The 8,282-nt window shown below is 41.7% G+C and overlaps 1 pseudogene; it reads right to left on the bottom strand.

Annotated features, from left to right (window-relative positions):
• Positions 1 to 497: 497 nt before the first annotated feature.
• Positions 498 to 5,125, bottom strand: LOC102998252 (acetyl-CoA acetyltransferase, mitochondrial-like; annotated as a pseudogene).
• Positions 5,126 to 8,282: the final 3,157 nt, after the last annotated feature.

Below are 8,282 nucleotides of genomic sequence, written 5' to 3'. Positions count from 1 at the left end.
TTGCCAGTCTAGAAAGGAGATTGCTGGTTGCCACAAACTGGATAAGGTTAGCTATCATCAAAACAAAGGACTTTGGGCTTCCCTGGTGGCGCAGTGGTTGAGAATCTGCCTGCCAATGCAGGGGACACGGGTTCGAGCCCTGGTCTGGGAAGATCCCACATGTCACGGAGCAACTAGGCCCGTGAGCCACAACTACTGAGCCTGCGCGTCTGGAGCCTGTGCTCCGCAACGAGAGGCCGCAATAGTGAGAGGCCCGCGCATCGCGATGAAGAGTGGCCCCTGCTTGCCGCAACTGGAGAAAGCCCTCGCACAGAAACGAAGACCCAACACAGCCAAAAATAAATAATAAATAAATAATAAATAAATTTAAAAAAACAAAAAAACCCCCAAAGGGCCTTAATGTCATTACTGTTATGACCCTAAAGTTTTACCATTATGCTAAAAATTTAAGTGTCTCTAAATACTAAGTACTTATCTATGTTCCCTATGGTTTTTTAAAAAATGTAAATTAAGATTTATTCTCTAAAATGGAAGCTTCTAGCTACTTATAAGTCACTAATATTGCACAATGGTATTTTAAGCAGTATGGCTTTATAACAAAAATGTGCTCAAGATTATAAAAACTGTAAAGTAGAAGAAAAAATTATTTTGTAATCTCAACAGGTTTTGGGATTTGATCTTTTTATCTCATTTTTTAAAAAGAGTTGAAAATAATAAAAAGTGAAACAGATTATTTTCATACAAGCTGACCCAGGGTAATCGGTCACCCTGATTACAGCAGGCCTTTCTGGCTACATAGGGTTGTTGCCTTACACAACAGAAGTTGTCTACAGCTTTTGGATCAGCATGGCAGAAGCACCTCCTCCTCCGCTGCAAATGCTGGCAAGACCATATTCTCCTTGCTTCAAGGCATGAGCCAAATGGACGACAATCCTGGCTCCACACATCCCAACTGGATGTCCAAGAGAAATAGCTCCTCCATTGATATTCACTTTGGGGGGATCAATCTCCAGCATTTTAATGTTTGCTAGTATGACTACACTAAAGGCTTCCTTTATTTCCCACATTGTAATACCTTTTTTTCAATCCTGCATCTTTAAGAACCTTAGGTATAGCATATGCAGGTGCAATTGGAAAATCAATAGGTTCTACAGCAGCATCAGCAAATGCTGCTATTCTTGCCAGTGGTTTAACATTGAGCCTCTTGGTTGCATCTGCAGTCATCAGAACCATAGCAGCTGCTCCATCATTCAGTGTGCCGGCATTGGGAGCTGTTACTGTACCATTTTCTTTTTGGAAAACCGTCTTCAGCTTTGGAACTCTGCTAAAGTCAACATGTTTACATTCTTCATCTTCTTTCACCACTACATCTGGTTTACCTTTTACTGTAATTGTGACAGGAACAACTTAACTTCCAAATTTTCCAGCTTCTCATGCTGCTTTACTTCTGGTATAGGAGTTAACAGCATAAGTATCCTGTTCATCTCGTGCAATATTCAGCTTCTTTGCAGTATTTTCAGCACAGTTGCCCATATGAATTTTATTGTAGACATCAGTTAGCCCATCTTTTACAATCAAATCTTCAAGCTTTACCCCCCCATATGGTGTTGCTCCTCTGTTCATTACGTAGGGAACACTGGACATGCTCTCCATCCCACCTGCCACCATCACATCCTGATGTCCACACATAAGATTCTGAGAGGCCATCATGATGGCTTTCATTCCTGAGACACAAACTTTACAGTTGACAGTGGTACATGGAGTAGAAATACGTAAGCCTGCACCCAGTACTGCTTGCCTTGTAGGGGCTTGTCCTCCACCTCCTTGTAGGACATTAGCCATGTATGCTTCTTTCACTGCTTCTTTTGGAAACCCTGCCTTTTCAATGGCTCCCTGAATTGCAATGGAACCAAGCTCAGTGGCTGGCAGAGAGGAAAGGCTGCCTAGAAAGGACCCAATGGGTGTTCTTGTAGCACTTACTATGACCACTTCATTCAAAATGGGTTTTGATCATAACTTCGTACCACATATCTTATTTCCTGCATCTGCCTCCGAAGCAGGGGGCTGCGCCCACGGGCGCCACCGCGCAGAAGGGCCGCCAGCACAGCCATGGTCACCAAGAGCGGGGCGGAGAGTTACCAGCGGAGAGATGTGGTCGCGCGCGGCGGGTCCCTGATCCCGCTTCCTCTATGGTTTTAAAGGTGTTCCAGTGATGCTTATATCTTTTACCTGGAATGATGTGTGTAACAAAAAAAAAATTATGCATGAGAACAGCCCTGTTTAGAATATGGAATGAACTAAAATTTATTCATAAAAATGAACTAAGAAACTCCTTGAAGGCAATGATTGTGACTGACTTCTTCAGTTTTCCCTGCAGATACCAAACTAGTGCTGGATGCACAAATGAGTGATTAGTACTTGTTAAAATTGATTTCAGTTTGAGGGCAAATTTGAATATTTTCTATGAGTAGGACAGCAGCCACTTTATTAAGAGGTTTAAATGTATGGGTCCTACTAAAAATGTTGAAGTCAAGGCCTTCCACCTCAAGTGAAAGCTGGAAGATATAGCAGCAATCTAACAGATGCTGGAGTATAAATTTTTTTTTATTGACGTGGAAAAAGTACAAGATCATTGAGAATAGAGCCTGCATTCATTTATTCCCACAATCACTCCTTTCAAAGCCATTCAGCTCAGTTATGCTGGGCTGGTGGGACTATACACACGCAGAAAAAGAGGCATAGAAGGGTCCTCACAAGGTTGTTTACATTTATAATAGGAGCAGGGGACAGCTCCTATTTCTGTTTTCATTGTTAGAAAACCTTAGATCATTTGGCATCTTTTTTCAGACATGCAAACTGAAAATAAATAATGTCTTTTTTTAAAAAAAATATTTATTTATTTATTTATGGCTGTGTTGGGTCTTCGTTTCTGTGCGAGGGCTCTCTCTAGTTGCGGCAAGTGGGGGCCACTCTTCATCGCGGTGCGCGGGCCTCTCACTATCGCGGCCTCTCTTATTGCGGAGCACAGGCTCCAGATGCGCAGGTTCAGTAATTGTGGCTCATGGGCCTAGTCGCTCCACGGCATGTGGGATCTTCCCAGACCAGGGCTTGAACCCGTGTCCCCTGCATTGGCAGGCAGATTCCCAACCACTGCGCCACCAGGGAAGCCCAATAATGTCTTTTTTTAATCAAAAATTTTTATTGAGTTATAATTAACTTACCACATTAAATTAGTTTCAGGTGTATAACATACTGATTCTATATTTTTATACATTATGAAATGATCAGTGCAATAAGACCAGTTGCCATCTGTCACCATACAAAGTTGTTACAATCTTATTGACTATATTCCCTGTGCTGTACTTAACATCCCCATGACTTATTTATTTTAGAGCTGGAAGTCTGTACCTCTTAATCCTCTTCACCTATTTCGTTCACTGCCCTCCAGCCCCTCCTCTCTGGCAACCACTAGTTTGTTCTCTGTAACTCTGAGTCTGTTTCTGTTTTGTTTTGTTTGTTTGTTTATTTATTTATTTTAAGATTCCACATGTAAGCGAAATCATATGGTATTTGTTTTTCTCTGACTTATTTCATTTAGCATAATATCCTCTAGATTCATCCACGTTGTCACAAATGACAAGATTTCATTCTTTTTTATGGCTTACTAGTATTTCAGTATGTGTGTGTATCACATGTTCTTCATCCATTCATCTACTGATGGATGCTTAGGTTGATTCCATATCTTGGCTATTGTAAATAATGGTGTGATGAACATAGGGGTACATATATCTTTTCTAATTAGTGTTTTCATTTTCTTCAAATAAGTAGCAGAAATGGAATTGCTGGATTGTACGGTAGTTCTATTTTTAGTTTTTTGAGGAATCTCCACACTATTTTCCACAGTGGCTGCACAATTTACATTCCCACCAACAGTGCACAAGCGTTCCCTTAAGAGATTTAAATCCATACACAGCCTCAAATATTTTGCACACATCCTACCGTGCTCTCCTGTACTACACAAGGCTGCTCAATGTTCATTTCCTTGAATTTCTTTCTTCTACACCTTTGTTACTGTTGTTTCTTCTGCCTGCATTCTGCTCTGTTTTTGACCTCTCAAAACCTTTATCATCCTTCAAGATTCAATTCAAACATCACTGAACTGTTTCTTCCTCTCTGCTGCAATAACACCTCCTTTTCACTTTGTTACTACGTTGAGCACAAGTGCCTTATAAGAAATTACTTTTTGGAGGGCAGAGTCAAGATGCCGTACTAGGAGGATGCGGGATTCGCATCTCCTCACAACTAGGGCACCTACCAGGCACTGGTGGGGGACCACGGACACCTAAGGGGGCAGGAGGAGCCCCCAGTGACCGGGTAGGACATGGGGTGTGAGGGGGAGTGAAGGGGGAGGAGAAGTGGAGGCGGGACGGGTCTGGTGGCCCTGAGGGGCGGCTGGGGGAGGGGAAGGGGTCCCACGCCCGAAGGGGGAAACTGGGGAACCATTGGGAGGGCAGAGGATCAAAAGGGAGCGTGGCCAGGTTTCCACTGCCCACTTGGGCCCCCAGGAACCTGCTGAGATCCTGGGCCTGATCCTCTGCCTGCCTAGGCTCCCTCCAGCCACGTGGGTCCTGAGGGAGTGGGAGGGAGGAGAGAGGGAGCAAAAGTAAAGGCTGGACCTCCGGGACCTGCACCCCTGAGGGGTGGCTTGGGGAGGGGAGGAGTTCCTACACCCAGTGGGATCCACCCATGGTTAGGGGTCCAGTGGCGATGGGGGAGAACCTGGGGGAGATGGTAGGGGAGGGGCACAAAGGAATGGAAGGGAACGGGACCAGTGCTTTCCCTGTCCACTTAGGCACCGGGGAGCCTGTTGGGCTCCTGGGCCTAATCCTCTGCCCTCAGAGCCTCCTTCCTGCCATGCAGAGCCCAAGCCCCGCCCCTACATCCCCCACTCAGGGCCCCACCTCTACACTCGGAGACCCCCTCTGAGACGCCCTCCAACACAATAGGCCTAAACCCCGCCCACACACCCTCACCCAGGGCCTTACCTCCAAACTCCGGAACTCCACACTCCACAGGCCCTCCTTTCCAACTGCTGCCTCTCTCCTTCTGTGCAGGTCCTAAGCAGAGGCCCCGCCCCATGTTTGAACGTCACCTGCCTAGGCCCCGCCCCACGTGCAAACGTCACACCCCCACCCGCCTAGGTCCCACCCCACCCTAAACCCCACCCCTGCCTAAGTTCCACCCCTGCCTAAATTCCGCCCCCATAGCCAAGGCTTTTTTTTTTTTCTTTTTTCCTCTTTTAGATTGGGCTTCTGTTTTACCTTGTTGATTCATTGTTGTTGATTCTTTTACATTTTTATTTTTCCTAATAAATCTTGTATTTTTCTAATTTTGTTTTATACTTTATACTTTGTTAGTGATCTCTCCTTTTGGCTTGTTCCCCCCCCCCACCCCCGCTTTTTTTTTTCTTTTTTCTGTTGTGGTTTTATTTTACCTTGTTGCACTTGTTTCAATTATAGTTTTATTTTTCCTAATTTTTTTTATCTTTCTAATTTTATTTTGTTTTTTATTCTTTGGTATTATACTGCTCCTTTTTTCCTTTCTTCCTTTTATTTATTTATTTATTTTTAACAGCTCCATGAAGCTTGCAGGATCTTGGTTCCCAGGCCAGAGGTCAGACCCAAGCTCCTGTGGTGGGAGCTCTGAGTCCAAACTGCTGGACTAACAGAGAAGCTCAGACCAGGGAATGTCAATCAGAGTGAGGCCTCCCAGAGGTCCTCATCTCAACACCAAGTCCCAGCTCTATCCAACTGCCTGCAAACTCCAGTGCTGGACGTCTCAGGCCAAACAACCAGTAAGACAGGAATACAGCACCATCCATCAAAAAAAAAAACAAAAAACTGAAATGACAAAAAGAAATGTTACAGAGGAGGGAGCAAGGTAAAAACCTACAGGACCAAATAAGATGAAATAGGCAACCTACCTGAAAAAGAATTCAGAGTAAGGATAGTAACCATGATCCAAAATCTCAGAAACAAAATGGAGAAAATACAAGAAACATTTAATGAGGATCTAAAAGAACTAAAGAGCAAACAAACAATGATGAACAACACAACTACTGAAATTAAAAATACTCTAGAAGGAATCAATAACACAATAACTGAGGCAGAAGAACGGATAAGTGAGCTGGAAGATAAAATGGTGGAAATAACTTCCAGGGAGCAGAATAAAGAAAAAAGAATGAAAAGAATTGAGGACAGGCTCAGAGACCTCTGGGACAACATTAAACATTCAAATTATAGGGGTCCCAAAAGAAGAGGAGAAAAAGAAAGGGTCCTAGAAAATATTTGAAGAGATTATAGTCGAAAACTTCCCTAACATGGGAAAGGAAATAGTCAATCAAGTCCAGGAAGCACAGAGAGTCCCATACAGGATAAACCCAAAGAGAAACACACCAAGACACATATTAATCAAACAATCAAAAATTAAATACAAAGAAAAAATATTAAAAGCAGCAGGGAAAAGCAACAAATAACACACAACGGAATCCCCATAAAGTTAACAGCTGATTTTTCAGCAGAAACACTGCAAGCCAGAAAGGAGTGGCAGGACATATTTAAAGTGATGAAAGGGAAAAACCTACAACCAAGATTTCTCTACCCAGCAGGGATCTCATTCAGATTCAATGGAGAAATTAAAACCTTTACAGGTAAGCAAAAGCTAAGAGAATTCAGCACCACCAAACGAGCTTTACAACAAATGCTAAAGGAACTTCTCTAGGCAGGAAACACAAGAGAAGGAAAAGACCTACAAAAACAAACCCAAAACAATTAAGAAAATGGTAATAGGAACATACATATCGATAATTACCTTAAATGTAAATGGATTAAATGCTCCAACCAAAAGACACAGACTGGCTGAATGGATACAAAAACAAGACCTGTACATATGCTACCTACAGTAGACTCATTTCAGACCTAGGGACACATACAGACTGAAAGTGAGGGGATGGAAAAAGATATTCCATGCAAATGAAAATCAAAAGAAAGCTGGAGTAGTAATTCTCATATCAGACAAAATAGACTTTAAAATAAAGACTATTACAAGAGACAAAGAAGAACACTACATAATGATCAAGGGATCAATCCAAGAAGATATAACAATTGTAAATATTTATGCACCCAACATAGGAGCACCTCAATACATAAGGCAAATGCTAACAGCCATAAAAGGGGACAGTAACACAATAATAGTAGGGGACTTTAACATCCCACTTTCACCAATGGACAGATCATCCAGACAGAAAATAAATAAGGAAACACAAGCTTTAAATGACACATTAAACAAGATGGACTTAATTGATATTTATAGGACATTCCATCCAAAAACAACAGGATACACTTTCTTCTCAAGTGTTCATGGAACATTCTCCAGGATGGATCATATCTTGGGTCACAAATCAAACCTTGGTAAATTTAAGAAAATTGAAATCATATCAAGTATCTTTTCTGACCACAACACTATGAGACTAGATATCAATTACAGGGAAAAAAACTGTAAAAAGTACAAACACATGGAGGCTAAACAATACGCTACTAAATAACCAAGAGATCACTGAAGAAATCAAAGAGGAAATTTAAAAATACCTCGAAACAAATGACAATGAAAACATGATGACCCAAAACCTATGGGATGCAGCAAAATCAGTTCTAAGAGGGAAGTTTATAGCAATACAATCCTACCTCAGGAAACAAGAAATATCTCAAATAAACAACCTAACTTTACACCTAAAGCAATTAGAGAAAGAGGAACAAAAAACCCCCGAAGTTAGTAGAAGGAAAGAAATCATAAACATCAGATCAGAAATAAATGAAAAAGAAATGAAGGAAACAATAGCAAAGATCAATAAAACTAAAAGCTGGTTCTTTGAGAAGATAAACAGAATTGATAAACCATTAGCCAGACATCAAGAAAAAAAGGGAGAAGACTCAAATCAACAGAATTAGAAATGAAAAAGGAGAAGTAACAACTGACACTGCAGAAATAAAAAGCATCCTAAGAGACTACTACAAGCAACTATATGCCAATAAAATGGAAAACCTGGAAGAAATGGACAAATTCCTAGAAAAGCACAACCTTCTGAACTGAACCAAGAAGAAATAGAAAATATGAACAGACCAATCACAATCACTGAAATTGAAACTGTGATTAAAAATCTTCCAACAAACAAAAACCAAGGACCAGATGGCTTCACAGGCAAATTCTATCAAACATTTAGAGAA

This window comes from Balaenoptera acutorostrata, chromosome 3 (assembly GCF_949987535.1).
Source record: "Balaenoptera acutorostrata chromosome 3, mBalAcu1.1, whole genome shotgun sequence".
Lineage (NCBI taxonomy): Eukaryota > Metazoa > Chordata > Mammalia > Artiodactyla > Balaenopteridae > Balaenoptera > Balaenoptera acutorostrata.
The sequence above is the reverse complement of the archived record's forward strand: the minus strand, read 5'-3'. Positions and strand labels throughout refer to the sequence as shown.